This window comes from Emydura macquarii, unplaced genomic scaffold (genome assembly GCF_026122565.2).
Source record: "Emydura macquarii macquarii isolate MOO-44397 ecotype Brisbane River unplaced genomic scaffold, CSIRO-AGI_Emac_v2 contig_320, whole genome shotgun sequence".
Lineage (NCBI taxonomy): Eukaryota > Metazoa > Chordata > Testudines > Chelidae > Emydura > Emydura macquarii.
Window position 1 is genome coordinate 3,836,718 of NW_027130457.1, and position 22,777 is coordinate 3,859,494.

Below are 22,777 nucleotides of genomic sequence, written 5' to 3' on the forward strand. Positions count from 1 at the left end.
TAAGCTGACTAAACCATTTAATTATTTTTGCTGGTCAGATCTGAACTTTACACACTAATGTGAAATATTTGTGACTAGATTTTGCACCCACACATTGTCATTAGCTTGTGGCAGGTTAAATAGAGTTAAATAGAGTCCACTGTCAGGAAGGGAAGGAAAGTAACTTCCATCCCTAGTGCATTTCATCCTGGAGAGGTGTCTCAAGTGTCAACAGTATCTCCAAACAGATGTACCAATATGATCTATGCTTACTTTTAGTCTAGTTCAGGGCAAAAGATAAAAATCTCTCCTGCTTCCCTAACATCTCATTTGTATGGGTTTTTTTTTTTTTTTCCCCCAGAATCACAGAAGCAGTAAAATTGACTTGGCAGATTGCGTGAGCGAAGGGAAGCACACAACTACCATTGGGCCGTAAGTGCCAGCTTTAAGTATTATTTTCTTAGCCAACCGGCAAGGAGTATGGCTTCTGGTTCGGAAGTGAATGGAGATGAGCAGGATGTTTTTTAAATGTTTTTGATATGCTACTCAGCGCTGGAAGTGCTACTGTCACTTCAATCACTTTGCAACATGCACATGTGTACAATCCAAACTGCTTCTAAACTGAAGTGCTCAGAAAAATGTCAAGATATCAATTTGGAGGTAATCAGGGACCTGGACATAAGCACTGTATAGAAATATACAGTACATAATTGACATGATTCAAATTGAAAAGCGCATTAAACACATTCAGGTAAACTGGTACAGATACCAAGAAGTTTAAAACTTAATAGCCATATCCTCTAAAATTAGAGTGTGCAGTGCAGGTATGCACACACACATCCATGCCCTCAGAAGCTAGGAACTAATGAAATAAAACCATATCTGTCAGTTCTATGTGCATGCTATTAAAATGCCACTCTGTTTTCTAGTAGAAATGACAGTCAACATTGTTTGCAGTTTGCTTTGCTCTTAATTTACACTATTTTTGAAATCATGTCTTCTTAAATTTCCATTGCAAAATATAGGTGCTTTCTATTTTTCCCCTAGAGAAAATACCTCTGCAGCAGACTACAATGTATAATAACAAATCGTATAGGGCTTGGTGGACTAAATTTGCAAACAGTGCATAATACACTACATTGGAGGGCTAATGCTGTACATTCATTCTGAATTATTTGCAGCTGTATTAGGCCCATCAGCTGCTTTCTGGAAATAATGCAGAGATTTTGCATGTGTGACTTTTCATGCCTAAATTACATTCTTTTTAAAGCACACAACTCTCATGACTCAGTGTAAGATTGCCATTTGTACACTAACTAGAGTTAAAAATGTGAGAGCAATTCAGGAAGTACTTCATGGAAATGTAGTCTGGTTCTGTAGGTCTCATGGTGCTGCTTCAAGTAATTAGGGGCTGGATTGTGCCTTTCAAGTGCAGATGAATAGGAGAGAATAAGGTCTCCCCTGCCACCATCTGAGTGACTCATGTAAGAGACAGCCACAATTGCAGTTCCTGCACTTGTGAAAACACAGAATCTTTACCTCAGCTACTCGCCCTGGGAGCAACCAAGGAGAGGGGTTGGGCGGCTCCACCATGCCCACATTATGGCTGGTCACACTGTGGGGGGAGTATATTATTCCCATTATGTGGATGTAGTAACTTACTTCTCCCCTTCCCCAACACACACCACAACCCAGAGACCCACAGTGCGTCTCCACCCCACACCTTGCTATGGATTCTGTGCTAATGCTAACTAAATAAAATATTAATACTAGCTTAACGTACTGGTGGGAAGGAAGGAAGATAGAGATAGTGGCTACCTCAGATGAATTACTAGGTAACATAGAGTGGTAGGAAAGATCTAATTTGCTTGAATAAATATAGGGAGCAGTCATTCACCGGTAGGATAATCTGATAACCCATTTCCTGTAGTCAATAAAAAGGTGCCAATCATATGTTTGACATGAAATTTATCAGAAAAGGGATCACCTTGAGGTACTGCTGCATTATCTCCTCAGAAATCAGCACCAATGCTATGAATTAGAGAGGAGCAGCTATAGAAATATAAGAACAAGAGAACTGATCATAAAAATTGTAATTAAGCTGGGGCAAAGATGGACCAAGAAAGTGTAACCTGCAGCTCTTTGTTTGGAAGAACTTCTTGGGAAATTGAAGGCTCATCGTCTTATTAGTGAAAAATAGTCTTATTCTTAGATCACTGGCACAAATCCAGCCTAATCGAATAGGAACAAAAAATTATTGCCACAAATGATTTTTTCACAACCTGTGTGTAATAGAGCAGGTTAAAGGTATCCACATTAGAAAAACAAACAAAAAACACAGGTGGTACTAATTGTCATCCTTGTTTACAGTTTTAGCAGAGGATCTGAAGAATGAAGTCCCCCTAACACACAGTATATGTCAGCAACACAAAATTTAGGGTGGGATTGGATAGGCAGAGTATAGAAAGCTTGCCCTGCCACTGGCTGTGCTGTTCTTTTCCTGTTCGCACACGGAGAATTTTAGTCTGCAAGGCTGTCAATCCAGTGTCCTTCACAAAGCAAAAAAAAAAAAAGAGGGAAAATATGAACATCTGCCCAGTGCTCTGCATATTACACAGAGTTAGAGTATGTTGCCATTATTAATATACTGCCATTATTTTGTTTATCAGTAAAGAAATATTTGGTAAGCAAATGTGAGCAGTGTCTATTATGTATACATAGCACCTACCACCACTCTTTTTAGTATTTAGATTATATGAAGAGTCAACATTTACAATTAAATATTATATATAAGCCATTATTTGCTAATATGTTTCCGAACTCTGTTGTGACTTTTTTTTAACTTTTTTTTTTCCAGTAAGTCCTTTAGTCCATTCACCCATATCCAGTAAAGACACTAATATATAATAGCATGTTCTGCATGTAATTATCTCTGGCATATGTGCTGATATCCCTAGGCATTTATTCTCTCCTATCACCCATGGTGGAATAGAATGAAAGAATTTGCAATCACTGGCTCGTGTTTCCTTCATAATGGGAGCTGCCTTTCAGACAGTAGCAATGTCCTCTTACACCTCTGGATTCTGAACCACTGGGTCCAATCCTGTTTCTACAAAAGACAATTGAAATTTTGTCATTGACTTCAATAGAAATAGGATCAAGTTCCACAGCTTTTTTTACATATTTGGATGATAGATTGTTTGGATTCATATTAGACAAACATATTCAGTGCTATTTCTCTTAAGTTCTTGATTAATTAAGGTCTACACTCACTATTCTTCATTCAACAGAGAAAAAGGGAAGGAGGAAAGGAGAAAGCTTGAGCTTTTGCTGTGCTACAGTGCCACCATTTCTATCAGAATAACAAACAGAAGCTGATTAGCATAAGTGATTTGGTTTTAAATTTTGTTCATATGCAACAGACATACCAACCATGTCTAGATGATGCTACAGAAAGTTTGCAGATGAGACCATGATGGGATTTGGATGTCACCAGGACCTTTCAGAGGTCTTAATAGCAGCAAGTCTAATTATTTTGACATTTGTTTCTTTTTTTAATTGTTTTGACAAATAGTATATTTGAACAAATTTTTGCCTATAGTGTACTTTGCAAACTGCTCACTTAGATGGTTGACAGTTCCTGAGCAGCTTGGTCACATAATATAGTTTCTGATACCTGATAACTGAGAAGTATTGAACAGGAGAATAATAGATTAAAGATAGTCTTGTCCATGCTCATGCAATACTCATGTTCTCAGTCAAGTATTGTACAAAGAACAACCATTCAACAAACATTTGTGCAAACCCATGTTCAGTTAAATATTTACAAATAAAATGGAAAAATAAGTCCCATGTATCACTTACTAGTATATAGGCCTTGAACTGGCCCTTTGGACAGGGGTGAGTTTCATTCAGATTGGGGAAAATAAGGGGCACATGTAAGGCCAGAGGAAACAGTTGTTTGGAATTTGAATTAATATCCACAAGCACTGTGAGTGTCCTCCTCAATTATTTCCAGACCAAGCAGGAAATATGTGCAAGAGACTGTTCTTATAATATTTACAAACCAAATTGTGGACAAAAAGCTTCTGAAAATGTAAACTTCAGAGAAATAGTTAAACTTTTGGATGCTTGTGAAAAATTAATTGAATTCTGGATCTGTTTTTGAAACTGTAAATGTATCTATTACACTATACTGTAATTGAATTGGGTTTTAGGTACACTTTTTGCATAGTTGTTGTAGAAAAGGTTGGTATTTTTTTTTCTGATTTTTTGCAGCATGCGCAACTTGTTGAATATAATTTGTTCCTGAATCTTTTTTAGTAAATCAGTCTCCAAGTTGTGCATTATGAGATAGTTTTAGTCTTTTTAGGATGATTTTTACAAACTTCTTTTTTTTTTTTTTCCCCAAACGGCCAAGCAGATGTTTCTTAACTTTGATAAAAGCAAAACAAAAACCCCTCTTGAACTGAAAGCTTGCATACTAAAATGTAACAAATCTTAATTAATTGAGCAGTTAATTTCTGAAAGCAGGCATATAGACTGGAAATGCCAGAGAAGCTGAAACTTCAGTTGGATAAACAAGGCTACTCTGAATATTCTCTCCCTTCCCTCCACCCCCCACAGTTTGCCAAATAAAAGATTAATGGTAAACTAACATAGGGTTCTATTTTATCATTGTCTTTATTGATTTTAAAGGCTTGAACAGCAGCACCTCCATAGTCATAAAATCTAGCAAAAGTACAATATTAGTACATACCATTGCAGGTGCTAGTATAATTGAACAAACCTCATACTTTGCTTTCTGAATTTAGTGCTTTGTCACACAGGGTGCTATAAAGGGAAATACTTGAAAACATATCTTTAAAAAAATTAGAGCAAAGATCTGTCATTTGGACTCCAATCTTCAATTTACTTGGGGAAAATAGAATAAATTTTTTTTCTTCCATCATTGGTACTTTATGGCCTAAGTTAAAGCCCAGTCGAGTCAATGGGGAGTCTTTCCATCACATAATGTCAGTTAGCTTTGGATCAGGCCCTTTATGTGAAATCTTCATTGAATATTTGTAACTGTAATATATATATTTCAGAACCCCTGCACTATAGTTAATGATCAAGTAAGCAGTAATTTATATTGCGTGAAATTCACTTCTGTACAAAGGATATATACAGCACCACTTAATGAGGTTTAAGTGGGACTTCAGTGGTGTATGGGTCTCCTTCACAGAGGTGACATTCCCCAATTTGATATCAAGACATATATACTTTTGTGGAAATGTCATAAGCATCATCCAGAGGACATAGCTGAGGCAGCCAGCTTGATTCCTTTGAAACATGTTCTTATTGTGACCAGATAGCAAATGTGAAAAATCGGGACAGGGGGTGGTAATAGGTGCCTATATAAGAACAAAGCCCTGAATATCGGAACTGTCCATATAAAATCGGGACATCTGGTCACCCTATTCCCAGCAGTTATCCTAATCCTGTGGACTACTTCCCACTTCTGATGGATTTTTTTAGTGGTGGTTATGGGGTCCCAAACATATGGATAAGAACTGGAAGACATTTCAAATAAACCCAAGACATTTTTCAACATATGTCAGTGGTGTACAGTTTAAAGATTCCTGAAGGATTTCTCCTATTGAGGGGAAACCCCAGGTAGAACCCATTTGCTGCAGTAGCTCCTACTCCTCTATCCCTGCAGCCAGCACAGGGGGTACTAGTGGGGGAAAAGAGTGCCCCTGCTATCCCTGGCTATCCCTTAGACCCTTCAGGAAACTTGCTCAATGGATTTAGCCTGGCATGTTTAGCCTGAAGAGCAGGGTTGCAAAGGCAGTTTACAGCCATTTTTATACTCCGTCCCCACCCCTTATCTCCTCCCCTATAGCAAAAGACTGGGCCCATGAGCTTTTCTAAATACATTGTTGCTATTCATAATTCACTACCTTGATATTTGCACCTGTGGTAACTTATTTCATAAAATGCATAGCCCAGGAGCTTGCAAAAGGGTGGTGAGGGTGTAAGTATGCCCCCCTCAACAATCCCAATCTTTGCCAGGAAAAGTAAAACAAAGTTAATATCCCCATTCTCTAAACATTTTATTTTATTGGTTGGTGAAATCTCTGCGTTTGTACTGGTCCATGACTAGGGTTCCTAGGTGCTCTGGTAATATAAATAATAATCTGTATATTTTTTACCAAAAGTGGCAAATAATCAGAGAGGAATCACTAACATGCAAGGAAACAAAGCTGAACATAAAGACACCTGATCCACAGTTTTCCTGACTGGGTGAGGAACAGCAGCATCATATTGAAGATGAGATTGTAGGGCTTATGGATCTAATATTTGTTGGCTTTTTTCATCAGGAATTAGTATCATGTAAAGTTCAGAGAGGCTTTACAATATAATATTCTTTTCCTTCATTTTGTTGTTCAGTGACAGCCAGACTGTGCATTCTACTCCCATATGTAGTTCCATTAAAGTCAAGGAGCTAAAACTTGGCCCCACTGAAATCAGTGGCAAAACTCCCATTGAATTCAGTGGAGCAAGGATTTCATCTAAGGGGTTTACAATCTGCCTTTTATCACCCATACTCGCATTGGGACTATTTGTGTTGGAATAAGGAACTACTGCACAGCTCTGATGCTGGCACAATCAGGCTCTAAATCATTTCAGGATTTGATTTTCTTCAAAAACGATCAGAGCAGTACTATGATCATCTACCGTAACTTCCTGAACAGATAGCTTTCTTTCTGAGCTTGTCAATTGTAAGTCCAACATTTGAAACCTACAATCTATAGCAGGCACTATTTCTTCTAAAGAGTCAAATCTTTGGGTCATAAACTGTCTGCTTTTGGAAATCATATAAAAAATTCTTTTAAAGCTCAAGTCTGAGTCAGAGCTCAGGGTTGAGAAAATAGATGCTTTTAATGTCACCCCTTGTCTTGTGTGGAGTGAAAATGGAAAAGTTTGCTGTTTGCAAATATCCTAATCTTTCTGACCCTTTGGCACATCATATCAAATAACCAGAAATAAATGTCTCTTTGGGCCTAATGTTTCAATAAGGGGACTAAAAATAAAATCGGAGTCTGATTTCAAAAGATATCTCAAGGCTAACAATCTTAAATCCAAAACAATGAGAACAGAGTGGTCAGCAAGTGAGAACATTCAAAAAGAGAAAAGAAAGCAAAGGTAGGATTTCCACATGTCATGTATTAAACTGACAGTTTGTCCCCTAGTCTCTACATATACAGAAAGAAGAAAAGAAAAGAAAAGCTGTCAGTTAACTAGTACATTATTTTTATAATGAAGTCACCTAAGATTCAATGCAACATTCAGTAAGTACATATATAAAGATGATCAACTGATAAGAAAAACAAGCAGGGCTAAACTTCCTCACATTAACTTAGTCAAGGGTAGTACCAAGTTATTTCTAGGAGCAAGAAGATAAGGAGGAAGATCTGAGGAAGGAAACTGGCTGGACAAACTCAGCCTTTCTCAGTCTTCAAGGCCCTCAGTATTCATCCCATGTCCTCAAAAGAACAATCAAGAAAACAGAATGCTCTCCAGAAGCAAAGAATAACTAAAGACTACTGAAACAAGTGCAGTTAGGAAATGATAGCAGAGAGCTGATGCATAAATCTTCTCCCTTTACCTCCCACATGCATGTGCCTGACCCTTCCCTTCCCTTCCCTCCCCTCCTCCATCCTCAGTACTTTTTCTGGATGTTCACTCATGGGTTTTTTTATGATTCTTGGGCATTCAGTAGGGTAGTGATAAATGCTCTTTTTCTTCACTTACAGGAAAGAGGTTAAGCTCCAGTAGATATATAGGTTATACTTTGAGTTAGCATCTGCATCTAAAGTGTAGGGTAGCTTCTTTCAAATATTAAAAGAAATATTTTCAGCCTTCTGCAAGTGATCTCATATATGGCTCCTAAAACGTCCTTCAGCTCACACTTGAAGGCTTCATACTTATCAAATTCTGTATCAGATTTTATAAAGAACATTTAAAAAAGAAAGTTTTATACTGTTTGGTTTGTTGCCGTGCTGCTACTCATGCAGCATGAATGAGAAAAGAAGTTTGGAAAATGAATGCTACAAATGTTCTTAATGCTTCTCAGTATACAACAATATGGAATGCCATCAGTCTACAGTTAACATGCTCTTCCTGCTTCCCATTCAATAACCAAGGCTCTGATCCTGCAAATGCTTAGGTATAAGCTTAACTTTGAGCATATCAGTAGGCCCATCAAAGTCAATGAGCTTAAATTTCTTAAAATTAATCAAGTCCTAAATTCTTGCAGGATCAGGGCCTAAATCTTTATGCCATTAATTCTATTTTCCTTTAACTTTCTTGAGGATTTCCTGGTTAATTTATATTCATTGTTATTACTATTAGGCTAAATCCTGAGGTCTCTACTCCCATTTTTACTCATAGGAATTTGTGTGGGTAATAACTGACCCTGGAATTCTCAGATGAGTCTGAAAGATTGTCTACACTTTGAGCTGGAGATGAAAATTCCAGCTGGAGACAACATATATGCACTAGCTCTGATTAAGTTGGTTTGCTAAAAATAATGTGTAGCCATGGTGGCATGAATGACTGGATGGGCTAGCTGCCCTGAATACGTGCCTGTCTGAGATTTTAAGTATTCCAGGTGTTTAGCCCCCAACACTGCTCATGCAACAGCAGTTACATTCTAGTTTTAGCACACTAGATTGATCGGAGCTAGTGTGCATATGTCTCCTCAAAGTGTACACGTACACTAAAGGAGTTAGGAACTTAAATTCCACTGCCATTCAGGGCTCAGGGTTATGAAAATCCCAGACTGAGTGAAAACGGAATAGAGACCACAGAATTTAGACCAAACTCATTAAGATATAATTGATTTGTTTTAAAGATTTCTTGCTGCTTCATTAAAAAAAAAGCAAAAAAGCTGTGTACATAATAAAACACAGTTATTCAAAGAAGTAAGATCCTGGTGCTGTCATCCAGACAAAAAAAAAAAGAAGAGTCAAAATAAAATTTTAAATAATCTGTCTGTTTCGGCCTAAATACTGAAATGTCTTGCCTTCTCCCAAAACACTCAGGATCCTACAAAATCCTTCATTTAACCACTAACATATTTCTTACTATGGTGAAGAGATGAGTAGGGATCAAGATGACTTTATATTGGGAGAATGCATATTAATTAAAGTGGTGTTTGTTTATTTTAAACTAGAATTGATGTGTTGAGCTGAGTACTGTTTGTTCAGAGAAGAGATCTGAACACTTGAATCAGGACTGAAAGAGCCCGATCATCTTTAATTTCTTCTTAGCTTCCTATCACAGGTGACACCAGTATTTTGCATGCTGAGACAAGTGTACAGAGACTTAAGGTCATGTAGCTTGTCAAAATCAAGAAATATCAGTCATTTACCTTAAATGAGAGCTAGATCCTTAGCTGCTTGACTTCAGTAGAGCTACATTCATTTACAATAGCTGAGATCTGGCCCAAAATATTTACGAGAGCAAACTTGTATTGTTACAGCTTTCTTCTTTTGTCCTACTATTTCATTCATCAAACTGTTTTCCAATCCTATTGTATGTTGTGTTTCCTGATTTATGGCTTGCGCCTCCTTAAAAGTGTGAGTTTTCCCACTTTCTTTATGGGGATGTCTTTCAGAATAACAATGGAAAGATAAAGGAAATATAAGAATATGGTCTATGTGCTTTTGTGTACCTTTGGTTCATACACTGCCAAAACAATTTATAATAAGGGGAAAACAAAAATCAAGTACAAAAAATTCCAAAAAACACCACCCCTCTTAATGTTATAACTGATCTGGATGGGAAAATAAGATGTATGCCACTGAATTGCTGGTGCAGCTTTATTCAGGAGGCAGTCCTGTAAATTCTGCTCTAATTGATATATTTGCTATAACAACGTCTCATTACAATGTCCTTTTTTGCCAAAACAATTTTGGCAATTGAAGAATAGATAGAGTAATGAAAGAAACCCTTTAAAAGCTTCTCAAGGTTAGGGAACTATGAAAAAAAGAGAAAATGTGTACATAAATGGCGCCCATGCTTGCTTTTAGGGAAAGTAATGCAAGGTAAAAGAAAGTCTCTCTTTTGGATAGTGCAGTCATTGAACAGAAATTTAGTAATCAAGCTTACAAAGGTCTTTAGCTACTGTAAGTCATTTTTTCCATGAATGTGTGCTAAAGAAAGAGAAACATGGGAAGAACTGAATGTAGCAGAGTTCTGCTTATGTGTTTCTATTTGACAAAAGATTGAACTACACACACACAGCTCAATCTCTACATAGATTTAAGAGTTATGATTGATGCTGAAACTGCTTTAAGACTTAGGAAAGCATGACATTTATTCTTAAAAAAACAGATATAATTAAATAAGCCAAGAAGCCAAAACTGCCATTACTGTAAGATTTTCCTGTCTTGATCCAATAGACAGTGTAGATTTTTGTGAATTGGTAATTTATCCTGACATTTATATTTTGCATTTTCTCTGTGCTTAATAGCTTTGTATATAATCATAGTATGCCACCTTAGATTGTGATTTCCTCAGATCTCACAGGCTATGCTGGGTTGGTCCTTTCCTGGGAGATCTTCAAGGAATTCCTTCACAGCAATGCAGGAAGTGATGGTGTTAATCAAGTTGGTAGTACTCTTCCCTTTATGTTGTTACAGAAATAATATTTCAGCTGGCTTTTAGAGCTTGATTGTTCATGGGACTATCCACATGTTTAAAGTTAAGCATGTGCTAAAGTGCTTTGCTGGATTGGGCCAGAGTGCTCAGCACCTTGCAGAATCAAGCCATTAAAAAGTGCCGTGTTGCTGGGAGGTATAGTCATCAAAATGAGATATATAACCAAGGCCCCAACTGTTAGTGGTCATTGAAGGTCCCAGGCAACATCACAGAAAAGTCAGATTGAGGTAATTACATTCTGATCATCAAGATTACCTCTGCAGCTGAGCTGGATATGGAATTCATCTCATCATGTCCTAGGGTTTTGTGCTGTTCCCATTAGTCACAAGACTCCATTGCCATTGATTCCAGTGGAGGGAACACTGGGCCCGCTGAACTGTTGTCTAGTATTCTGTATGCTGCTAAAGAGTTGCCAGGTTTCCTTCTGGGAGGAGGATGTGATCTTTCTGTAAAATGCATATAATGTTTCAGGATGAAATGTGCTGCATATATACAATATTCTTTCTCTAAGCCTACAGATGCAGTTCATTGCAAATGACCATAACTGTAAATACAAATATTAAGATACAGCTCTTTCTTGTCCAGGATTTGTACATTGTGTAACTTCTACCTCTTGAATGTGGCTATGTCTTTACTACCGAGTTAACCCAGATGAGCAGCATTTTGGTCTGAGCACCTCTGTTAATCGAGCCCAGGTATGAGGGTCCATACCACAAAGCCCTGCCTATATGACTGTGTCTTCACTGGTGCAGTACTCACCTGTGTGAGGTATTATGACTTCTGGGGGCATATCCCAAAGTCCTCTGATTCTTTCCCAGTGAATTGTCGGAGAACTTGCCTGTTCTTCTGGGCACACAGAGGCAATGTGGGAAGGCATTGGAGGATTATCTGCTCTCAAGTGATTTAGCCTGAGTCCTCACTGCAAAGTGGCAGGTTACCAGCCCAAGTGAAAGCATATATCCCAGGATGGGCCAATTAGCTCAGGTTGAAAGCACAAACTCAAGTCAGAGGGTTTTGTGTGTGAACAGGAGCCAGATTAGTGACAACACCCAAGTAAGAGTCTGAGTTAACTCTGCAGTAAAGACAAGGCCTATAAACTTTGAGTTTAAATTTATCCTGCCAGTATATAACACAATAGCACCGTGGCTCAGAAGTACATAGGGAAAATCTACAAACAGCTAATAACACACAGGCTGTTCATACTCCACAATGGAGTTGTGTTTCACTAATTACTCAGAAACATATGCAATATAAATTCCATAGCAGCTCCATGATACACGTGCCACAAGTTTCGCACATGCTCAGGATCGAGGTTCTTCTGCAAGTCATGTGAGTTCAGAAAACATATTAAAAAGAAAAAAAAATGAAACAGTCAATGTTTTTGTTCTGGGATATCAATCCACATTCTGAGTCTTTTAAACCAATGTAAAATAGAGAGAAACTATCAGTTTGTAAAGATATCTACACATATTACTTAACATTGCATGTATGCTCTGAACTGATGATATGTCAGTAATGGGCAGAGGAAGGTAAATAATTTTAAAAAATCTGAATAAATTATATTTGTTAAATCATCAGCCCAACTGTCAGAAAGAGGAATAATTAAATCATCACATTATTTTAAAAAATCTTGAAATTCTGTGACTATATCTCTCACATGGTATTTTGTCAGCTCTGGATAAGAGACTTACACTGCACATCTACAAATTTAAACTTTTATTGTGCTTATCCGTGCTATAAAACTAGGCATCATGAAAGTTGTCTTTCACCTGCGCTGTGGAATGTATGTTGCAGACACATAATGGAACTTATGTAATAGCTCATGCGTGTGTTGTGAAAATTAGTATTTGCACACATTATGGAATTGTATTGTAGACACTGTGGATTTGTGTTTTGGAAGTACGTGTAATAGAATTTGCCAAACACTTAGGCATTATGTATATGTGTGTACATGTGTATGTATCGGTATATGTCTGACAAATTTAGAAGCAATTCTTGTGCTCCTGACATATCTTTAGTAACAGTGTGCTAGTGTACAGACTGGAGGAAAAAAAACACAAAAGAAAAACAGTTAAATTAAACCTCAATAATGTAGAGATACAGGAATATTAGGTATAAAGACTTAATTCTCCGCTAGTGTAAATTGGTGCATTCAGATCAATATTGTCATATAGAGTTGACTATAGTGCGACAATTTACACCAACAGAAAATTTGGCCCAAATTACCTGTAGATATATAATTTTGAAAAGAATGCAAATAAGCTTTTACTATATAAATAGATTAATCACATGGTAAATATTTCCCTACCCATGAGTAGAATTTAAATACTTTTTTTTCCCCCCGATAGAGTACATTTTTAACTGGAAGGCTTTGATGAAGATATAATATTCACAAGAATTATTTTTTAAATACAGTCTTTTGATAGATTTCTCAGTTAAAAATATCACCTCTTGTACCTTTTTAAAAGATATTTTGAGACCTTTTACATCAAACTTTTGTATGTGGAGTTCATCTAAGTTTCATTTATTTGCAACAGTATCACTGAGTAAATTAGTAAACTTGAAAACATATGAGGATGTTTTCTTGGACTATTCTACAGATTTTCAGTGATTGTAGTCACTTTATTCATAACAGATACAGTAGCTTCTTTTTATTAATAGAAAAATCACAGGTTTTTCATGTCCTAAAGTAGATAACCTAGTTATCTGGAGAGTGGGAATCCTCCAACACAGTAAATGTCTTTAAATGTAAGAAGTTCTGTGAAAATCCATTCAGCTAGTCTTGTTTGCATGAAGGGTGAAAAGTTCAGGGAAAATGCTTTATGCTTGTGTTCGTTTCTGCTTCTAAGTGACAATACAAATAGTTATTGCTAATAACAGGAATGTGATTTGCTCCAAAGCAACTAAGAAACAAAAAATAACATGGGACATTTAGCCCTTCATTTTCTCAGTCTGTTCTGGAAGCCTTCTGGAATATATATGGTGTTTTCTAATTATCAAGGATCCTTTTTCTGCCAAGATGGTGTAGGTAAGTCACATATGTTTTGTGTTGCAGAACTAATTATGGATGGAAAATTCCAGTAGGAAATTATTTCAGACCCAATGTTTTTTGTTTGTTTAGTTTTTGGTGGTCAGCTGCTCCTTCCCTCCTACTCCCACTAAAACTCACATATATCTGTCTGTCTGTCTACTACACAAAAAACTACAATAAAAGAAAATTATTACATTTGCAATGTCAAGCACTCAGGTGTTAGGAAATGCCAGAACTGAGGTCACCTATGCATCCTTAGTTTGCCCCTCTTGTGCACATGCATTATGATACACTGTTTAATTTCAAGATCACGTACTATTTTCTCCCCTGAGGACCTCTGTCTCATTCAGTGCACAGAATAGACAGTATGCTCAATTAATGAGACGGTATTGAATATTTTATCTTCATTGTTCAATATGTGGCCCCAAGCCTTATTTATTGCACACTGTTCAAACCATGCTCTGAAGACAGAATTATTAATTTCCTCATGGGCTTTCTTATGGTATTTATTTCTATGGTATCTGAATGTTTAAAACATTTTATTAAATTTATTTTCTCAAAATTCCTATGAGGTGAAGGGCTATTATCTCCATTTTACAGCTGTGGTACTGATACACAAACAGATTAAGGTCAAAAGTATCTACTAATTTTGCATGACTGATTTGAGATATTTGGAATCTGATTTTTCAAAGTATTTAGCTTTGTATGGTGCTTTGCATAGGCAGTGGGTATAATAGGTGAGGGGGAGGCTAAGCCTCCCCAACCAGCCACTGCTGGAAGCTCCTCTGCCTCTCTGCCCTGCCCACACTCCATCCCTGCACTCCACATGCCACCATGGGAGACGTTGGCCTGGCCAACCCCCAATAGCCACTTCCGTGCATTGTAGACCTAGCCCAGGACGTGCCTGGCACTGTAGCTAATGTCATCTGGTGCCACAAGGAATGCAGCATGGGGCACTGTGCAGGCAGAGCATTGGCTGTGCCCCCGGAAAACAAAGGGCACCTGCCCTCCCTGCCTGGTGGCACAGAGCCCAGCCGGTACAGGAGGTCCTGGTGGGCCCCACTCCTGCTTAGCCCCCTGTCCTGAAGCCCCCCCCCCACCCACCGCTCATGCCTCTTTGCCCCCCTCCCCCACCTGCTGCTCAAGCCTCTTTGCCCTTTACCCCGAGAGATTCAAGCAGTGGGTGGGGCAGTGGGTGAAGAGGCATGGGAGGTGGGCAGGGGAGCAGGCCAAGCAGGAGCAGGGCCCACCTGGACCCTCTACTATTTGGTCTCCGTGGCACCACCAGGCAGGGAGGGCGTCCTTTGTTTTCCAGGGGTGCAGCCCAGGCCCACCCATGCTTTATTCCCTGCGGAACTGGAGGGCGGTATCTGTGGTGCCAGTGGGGGGCCAGGCTGACTCTTCCCATGGTGGCATGTGGAGGCCGGGGATGGAGCATGGGCGGGGCCTCAGGCCATAGGGCAGGACCACAGGGGAGGGCCGGTGTCCCCCTCTGCCCGGCCTCCCCATAGTCAGGTGTCAGATGCTGCCCATGGCACTTTGTATGTTCAAAGTACAACTCCCATTGACTTCAGTTCCAGCTATGAGTGCTCAGCACTTCGGCAAATCAGATCTCAGGAGGAAGTTACAATTAGTGACCACCTGTGAAAAATTTGGTTTATGTTACTTGTTCAGTGTCAAATAGGAACTCTGGCAGAAAAACAGGAATAGAATCCAAGTGACTAGGGCAGTATTCAACTGCCTAAACCACAAGACCATCATGGCAAGAAGAGAGAAGATGATTTTAATGCAATTGCTTGCCTCAATCACTACATACTTTCCAAATTCTGCAACATGTGAAGCAGGCATCCTACAGACATCCTCCTTCAATATACAACCTTGATTCATCCCTAGAGCATCATCCTGTGCACAGAATGAGGCAGGGATCCTGTGGAAAAATATAGCATGTGATCATGTAATTAAAGACTGTATTATAATGCATATGCAAAAGGAGGCTTAATCTGGCAACCTTAATCTGGCATTTCCTAATTTTTGTGTTCTTGTCTTTGCAAATTTAATATTTTTAACCTGAGGGTGAGGCAATATCTTTTATTGGAACAACTTCTGTGAAAGAGACAGGATTTCTAGCTTACACAGAGCTCTTCTTCAGGTCTGGGAAAGGTAATCAGAGTTTCACAGCTAAATAGGTAAGGAGTTAACACGTTGCAAGAGACCATTCAAGGTGAAGTGGACGGTTAACACATCTGCATTCTTAGGACAATCTTTCACCCCCTAACCCTCCTTTGTCCTATGCATAACAATGTATTCCTCGTTTATTTAGATGTGACACTTTAGGTATGTCTACACTGGAATTAAACACCCATGGCTGGCCAATATCAGCTGACACAGGGTCTTAGGGCTCAGGCTATGGGGCTATTTAACTGTGGTTTAGATGCTCAGGCTGGATCTCTGGGACCCTCTCTCCCCTTGCCTGAGCCTGAATGTCTACACCGCAATTAAACAGTCCCTAGCCTGAGCCCTAGTCAGGTGACACAGGCCAGTCACAGGTGTTTAATTCCCGTGTAGAAATGTCCTCTGAGTACCTATTCCTGATCTGAAGAAGATCTCTGTGTAAGCTTGGAAGCTTGTCTCTTTCATCAACAGAAGTAGGTACAATAAAAGGTATTACTTCATCCATTTTGTCTCTTTAAAATTCTGGGACTACACAGATACCTCAGTACTGAAAACAACATTTGAAATATTGGTGCTGCGTATTTAATGTTCTAGTTTTTTCCAAAAAAAACAAACTGGAAAAACAAAACTTTTCTCATGTGGCATTAGATTGACACCCACATAATTGGAATCTTTAAATCCACAACACAGATCTCTGTCACTTGGGTTTACAGAGTAATGGATAGCAGTAGTAGGCTTTCATTCTCTATGTGAACTACCACTAGAACTGGAAGGGACACCTTGCTGGTGGGTTTCACAGATGTTTGCTAACAGCAGAGGAATGGGTAAGATTCAGGAATGATGGGTTCCAGTGCAAGCTCTGAAGGAAGGGGACTGTGTAGTAGTGGGCACAGACTCTTCTGCATATTCCTTCTGAGTCTGACACCTTCTGCCCCATCCCCTCCCAAATTGTCCCACCCCTGTCTCTTTCCCACCAGTTCCCCTTTCTTCTCCCCATTCTCCTTACCGAGCCATCCCAATCCCCACTCTTCGGGCTTCTCATCCCAGTCCCTTTGCTCAGTCATTCCCAGTCTCCTCCAACGCCATCTCCTTGTCCTGAGCCACCTTGCCCAGACAGTTCCATTTCCCATTCCCAGTTTGTCATCCAGTTTACAACCCTACCCTGGCCTTCAGTTACTTCATCCCTGATGGCTCCCTGGCCTAATCTCACTTCCCAGGTTCCTTATCCCGTCTCAGTCCTCCTCTCCCCTGGCTACTTATCTCAGTCTCTTTGCCCATTCAGTTCCAATTCTCCTGCACCTCAGCCCCTTCCCCTTCACCTTCTTCCTCTACCCTCCTGTTTCTCAGTCCTAGTCTCCTTGCTAAGCCACTCAGTTCCTCCAGTTCCAGTTTCCCTCTACCTACCCCCCAACCTCCAGTCCCAGTTTCTGCCTCCCCTGATTCCTTGTCCTAATCTACTCCCCAGGGCTAACTCTTAACCCCTCTGCATTTGAATTAAGTAGCTTCCTGCTCCAGGCTGCCTGGGCCAAGTAGAGGATTATTGAGAGCACAGCAGAGGTAGGCTCCCTGCTCTCAGTTCTGATGCCCAGACCTGGCACAGCCTGCAGCAGCCCAGAGCTTCAATTTCAGGGACAGTTCTGCTCAGATAGAATCATAAGGGAATTTAGCTGCTAGAATCCAAGAACTGTCTTCTGGGCATGTGCAAACTATGATTTTTCCAAAGAGACTGCCTGGGCAAGTAGAGTGGGTCTGGCAGCCAGAGGAACTGTGAGTGGATTGGGGAAAAAAAAAGACTCGGACTAGTCAAATTTGGGTGGATTTTCATGAAGATGAATAAGTCACAACCCAGACACAAAACCACTCCCTGCTAAATGTTAGGTCCTTGCACCAAAGCTTGGGGGTCCTAGACCTTTTCGAAGAAAAAATTGCCAGTTTATTTATTTTTTTTTTAACTAAGGCAACACAACATATTTTTTTCATGACCTCATTCTCGGAAACAGCTGAATAGTTTTAGTTGAATTATTTCCAACACAAGCTAAAATGAGAACTGTGATGGGACAGATAACTGACTGAAGTATATGATCCATACAAATGGTAGGAATGTTTTGTACATGTTACCTGTGTGTGCATTTCATGATGAAGGGACACATAGATGTATGATGCCCAAGGTACAACAGGAGAAGCAGGTAATTAGCAATGGCTGAAAGGTAAACAGAACTGTATTGGCAGGCAGGTTCTCCGCAGCAGTAATGCATGGATGACAATTGTACACAATGGTCAGCAAGAGCAGCATTACAAGAGACAAAAGGCAAGCTGAGTCAGATTTGTGACTTGGAGGGGGATGTTTAAAAGTAATTTTGTTGTGGGTGTCTGTTTATCCTCTTTTGCTGTGTATTCCTCATGACAGATATTCTAGCAGACAAATACAGGCAGCCTTGGTGGGCAGAGGGCTTAATCAGTTATGCTCAACAGAAAGCAATTACATCTCAGTTTTTTTTTTTTTTTTTTTTTTAACAATTCTTCAGCAAAAAGGGAAACACTGAATGCTGTCTAGTTACTGTTGGTGCTGCAAGCTGCTAATACCAGATGTTTAAGATGAGATTTTCAAAGCTAGAAATAGGAGTTAGTCAACTTCCACTGACTTTCAAAAGGGTGCTTAACTGATCTTTGTGCCTTTGAAAATCTCTTTTTCCCCAAGGTGGGAGTTTTTGCTAATTCTAGGAGTGTTGCTCATGTTGCCAAATTAAAATTTCCTCCATTGAAATTCACTGGGACATTATGACCCCTCTTCCATGTAGACATAGGAACTGTGTGTTACAACAGCAGCAGCATGGAACTCAAATGATTACTCTCACTTTTCAGGGTGCGTGAATCTCAGCCTACAGACAGATATTAATATCTCTTTACACTTTGTGAAAGAGTTGTAAAGAGTTAGAGAGTTAAAACTAAACAGCTAAAAGATTGAAAGAGTTGAATAACGTGAATAACACTCCCTCTTTAATGTCTGATCATTCTGAGTTAGATACTGTGAGCGTGCTCTATGATACAAGAAACATCCCACACACAATTCTCCTGTAGTATGGGTGGGTCCCTATCTTTTGGGGAACCAACATAACAGCATTATGCTGCCCAAACACCACTGCCCCAGAGTAGGTGATAAATCAAGGGCAGAAAGAGGGATGGCTGGAACAATGGCCTATAAAGGACCTTTTCAAGCCAGTGTTATTTAGAGTAGGCCTGGGGTTACTCCAAGTTTTGCTTCTGGCCAACGAGGCCCTTGGCTCTGTAGAGAATTTGTAACACCTTTTTCCTCCATCTGTCTCTTCTTCCCTGCACCCAGCACAGGAAAGAAATAACAGAATTTAATCCTAATACAATTCACCACTGGAAACCTGACTTTAAAAGCTTCCAGATAGTTATTCTAGCTCCAACAAGATGATAGTCGATATAATCCCATAGGGATTGAAGTTTGTAGAAAAAGGTTCCAAAAGCTCTTTAGCTCATTAGGATTAGAAAGAGTCACTATTCATCATTGAAATGCTGAGATCCCAGGCTTTCATAAGTTTTACAGTAGTAGTTTCTAAACCCAGAACTCCCACTGCAAATGTACTAGGTAAAAAGGCACAGAAGGAGGTTGATGAAGTGGAATGTAGTGAGCAGCTGGTTGTAGGAATTTCTCCTAGAAAATTTGAGATTAACCTATAGGCGTTGGTTCACTTCCGATATTTGTGAAACAACCCATAGTGTTAAATTCACAAGGCACTTCATGAACTACCACTCCTTAACTACAGCTTTCATAAAAACTGAAACAGTTCCTGTGGACCTATCATGTCTCAAATTAAAAACTAATCTAGGCCCACAGTCTCTGTAACAGAAACTGCAGAGTTAGAAGACTAATAGAGGAGCCCTGGTGTTTTCTCTCTGCTTCTCATCACCACCTCCTGCAGCTTAACAGCAGGATATTTATAGAGTGAGTTTCAGGACATGTTAAATTAGCAGAGATTGACTGTGTGGAACTTTGACTGAAGACAGGAGTAATTTGCTCCCACTTTCAGCCAGGATTCAGAACACAACTGGCAATGAACTAACAGGATTGTGTCATGCCTGTAAATCACATGACTAATTAGTGGAATTCACAATACCTTACATATTTTACAGACATATTTTTCAGTTTGTTTTTAATTCAGCAAAATATGAAAGTAGTTAAAATTAGAGCTGGGCAGAATTATTTCAGTAAAAAGTTTATTTGCTGAAAATGCTGTTTTGGACAAACTAAACCTTTGCGAATTTAGGTTGAATTTGGCAAATAGTTTCAGGAAAAAATGGGGGGGGGGGGGACAACTTTCTGAAAAAGGTAAAATGTCTCTTGCTGAAACGTTTCATTTAAAAAAAGTCACTTTTCAACTTTTCATTTTGAAATTTTTTTTTTTTTTTAAATTTAGCTAGATTTAACTAAAAAAAGCCCATACAAGAAACAAAACGTTTTGTTTCAGGTAGAGCAAAACATTTTGTTTGCCCAGAAATGATTTTTTTTTTTTCCAATTTCTCATTTCATTAGGAAAAACTAAAAAAAAAATTCATTTCAGGTTGATCCAATATAGTTACATAGGTAGGTATGTTTGGCCACCGAACTGAAAGCTCAGTACTCGCCCACCTCTAATTACAGTTGCAAATCAGTATTTTGAAGTACTTATTTAGCACATAATTTCTTTCTTTACAGAATGGCTATTTCATTAAGGTGCCTTCAAATCTGAGAATTTGGGCCCACTGTTCCCTTATCTTACTCTTATAGCAATTGAATACAGTGCGCACACACATTTGTGATCCACTAATGTGGCATGCTGAACTCATTCTGTGCCACCTCTACCATCAATAACTAGTTCCTCCTCAGGTAATTCCCCAAATCCATTTTTGAAAGATGCTGTCCAAACATTGACTTATAAACTTATCCTCTGTAGTCTATATGTACTGTTTGCAGGACTCTCTTGTGATAGGTGAAAAAAGATTTGGAGGGTTAGGACAGTAGGGATTAATCCCTAAACGTCTGGATAAGGTTCAGTGAAACATCAGAATTATCTAAATTTCTTATGTCTGCCAAATGTAGTTGGAATCTTGTGAGAATAGCATTTCTTGCTAGTTTAGCACTTCAGTTTCTAGTCTTGCCAGGCAGGTAGAAGTGAAATGAAAATGAAAAATAGGAGAGAGAGTGTTAAGCAATCTTTTTTAAACATCAGAAGAAGTTTGGTTCACGTGCAGTGTGAATGTTGGATGAAGGTTCAGATCACTGCTTTTGCTATTCTTGACTTTAACCATCTGAGAGAGAATCTCAGTCATCATTTGTTGGGCATTTTGCCAGCAGTTGAGCTACTAAGCTGGCCTTCTCATCAACATTTGAGGAACAGGTTTCTGAGAGAGCAGGCTTTAAAAGCCAGCTAAAGATAGACATGGGGCTTTATATTTTACGCCCAAACTAATGAGCTTTTCAGAATGATGAGGCATTTTGCTAGTCAGGCATAACTTACCCTCTCACATATTGTTGTAATTAAGGCTCTGTTCACACTTCAGTTGTGAACCTTAACTTTGAGAAGTTTATAACTCAAATAAAAATACTCACATTTGGGGAGGGAAAAAAAGCTCATAGGAAAATTATATAAACAGTACAGAACGTGTTCTTGTTACCAAGATACTACAATTCATGCTGTATGCTACTAAATTTAAGATGGAGTCTTGGCCCTGTTGAAGTCAATGGGAGTTTTGCCATTCACTTCAGTGGGGCCAGATGGTGCTTAAAGTGTGCATGGGTGGGGGGGGGGGGGAGGGTTTAACTAGAGGTTGCAGACCCATCAATAATTAAATAACTAAAAATAAAATTGAACTGGGTCACTGAGAGGTGCACTTTAAGCACTGTTTTACCAAAGCTGCTGCTCCCAGATTATGTAAATTGACCCCTCTGTTTTTCTCAGACCATATTGAGCGCTGGGGCCAGGATTTCACCCTTGATGTCTGAGAAGTGCTTAGCCATTTGAAATCCTATATAGTTAAAATCTGGCATACAAATTACCAGCCATGTGTGCAATGATAATTATGATGATTGTGAGATTAGAAGTCAAAATTTAAAAATAATCTCTATGTGCATACACCTAAATGTAAAGCTGATAGGGACTTTTCAGACAGTTTTTGTTGTTGGAAGATGTTGATTTGTCAAAACCAAAACTGTTCACGAAAAGTAGTCAATTTTGGTAACTATTGTGATTCAAAACATTTTTTAACAAAAACTTTTGAAATTATTGAAATATCCCATTGAAACATTTTCAAAATTAAAAGTTTATTTTTGATTCAAAACAACTTTGAATTTGAAATTTTAGTTAATTCATACCAAAAAAAATTTTTTTTTAAAGTTTGAAATTCAAAATTTCAAAATTGTTGAAACAAAATGTTTCAGTTTACTAGATTTAAAAAAAGGTTTGGGTTATCAATTGGCGAAAATTTCATTGAGATTGGGACTTTTTATCCCATGTCATGATAGGAAAAAATTGTGAAATCTCACACTCTCATGGGATAGGAAAACTTTTTTTTGCCTATGGCTATTTCAGTGTGTAACTTGTTGTGCTAACCCTTCTCCTTCCTCACATCACGCCTTTCCTGTTGCCTACCACCCCAACTTCTCCATCAGATTTAAATTTAGATTTAACAGATTGGACAGGAGGGGGGAAGGGATTGATCTATGTTTCCATCCCGCAACGTTTTCTGCCTTCACAGTATCTTGTGGATGCCAGAGAGGGAGCCGAGCTTGCATGTGTGTGTTGAGGGGAATGGAAATGAGAGCAGGATCCAGAGGAGGGGCTGGAATGGACCCGGTGGTGCAGGAGATTGGCCTGGCTG

At 39.0% G+C, this 22,777-nt stretch overlaps 1 protein-coding gene across 1 annotated transcript in view; it reads left to right on the top strand.

Moving 5' to 3' along the window:
- Window positions 1-22,777, top strand: part of CDH18 (cadherin 18) — a 518,716-nt gene that overhangs the window by 242,125 nt on the left and 253,814 nt on the right. The window contains exon 4 of the mRNA XM_067569768.1: window positions 341-411. The gene's annotated coding sequence lies outside the window, so the exon portion shown is untranslated. The remainder of the gene's footprint in view (window positions 1-340; window positions 412-22,777) is intronic.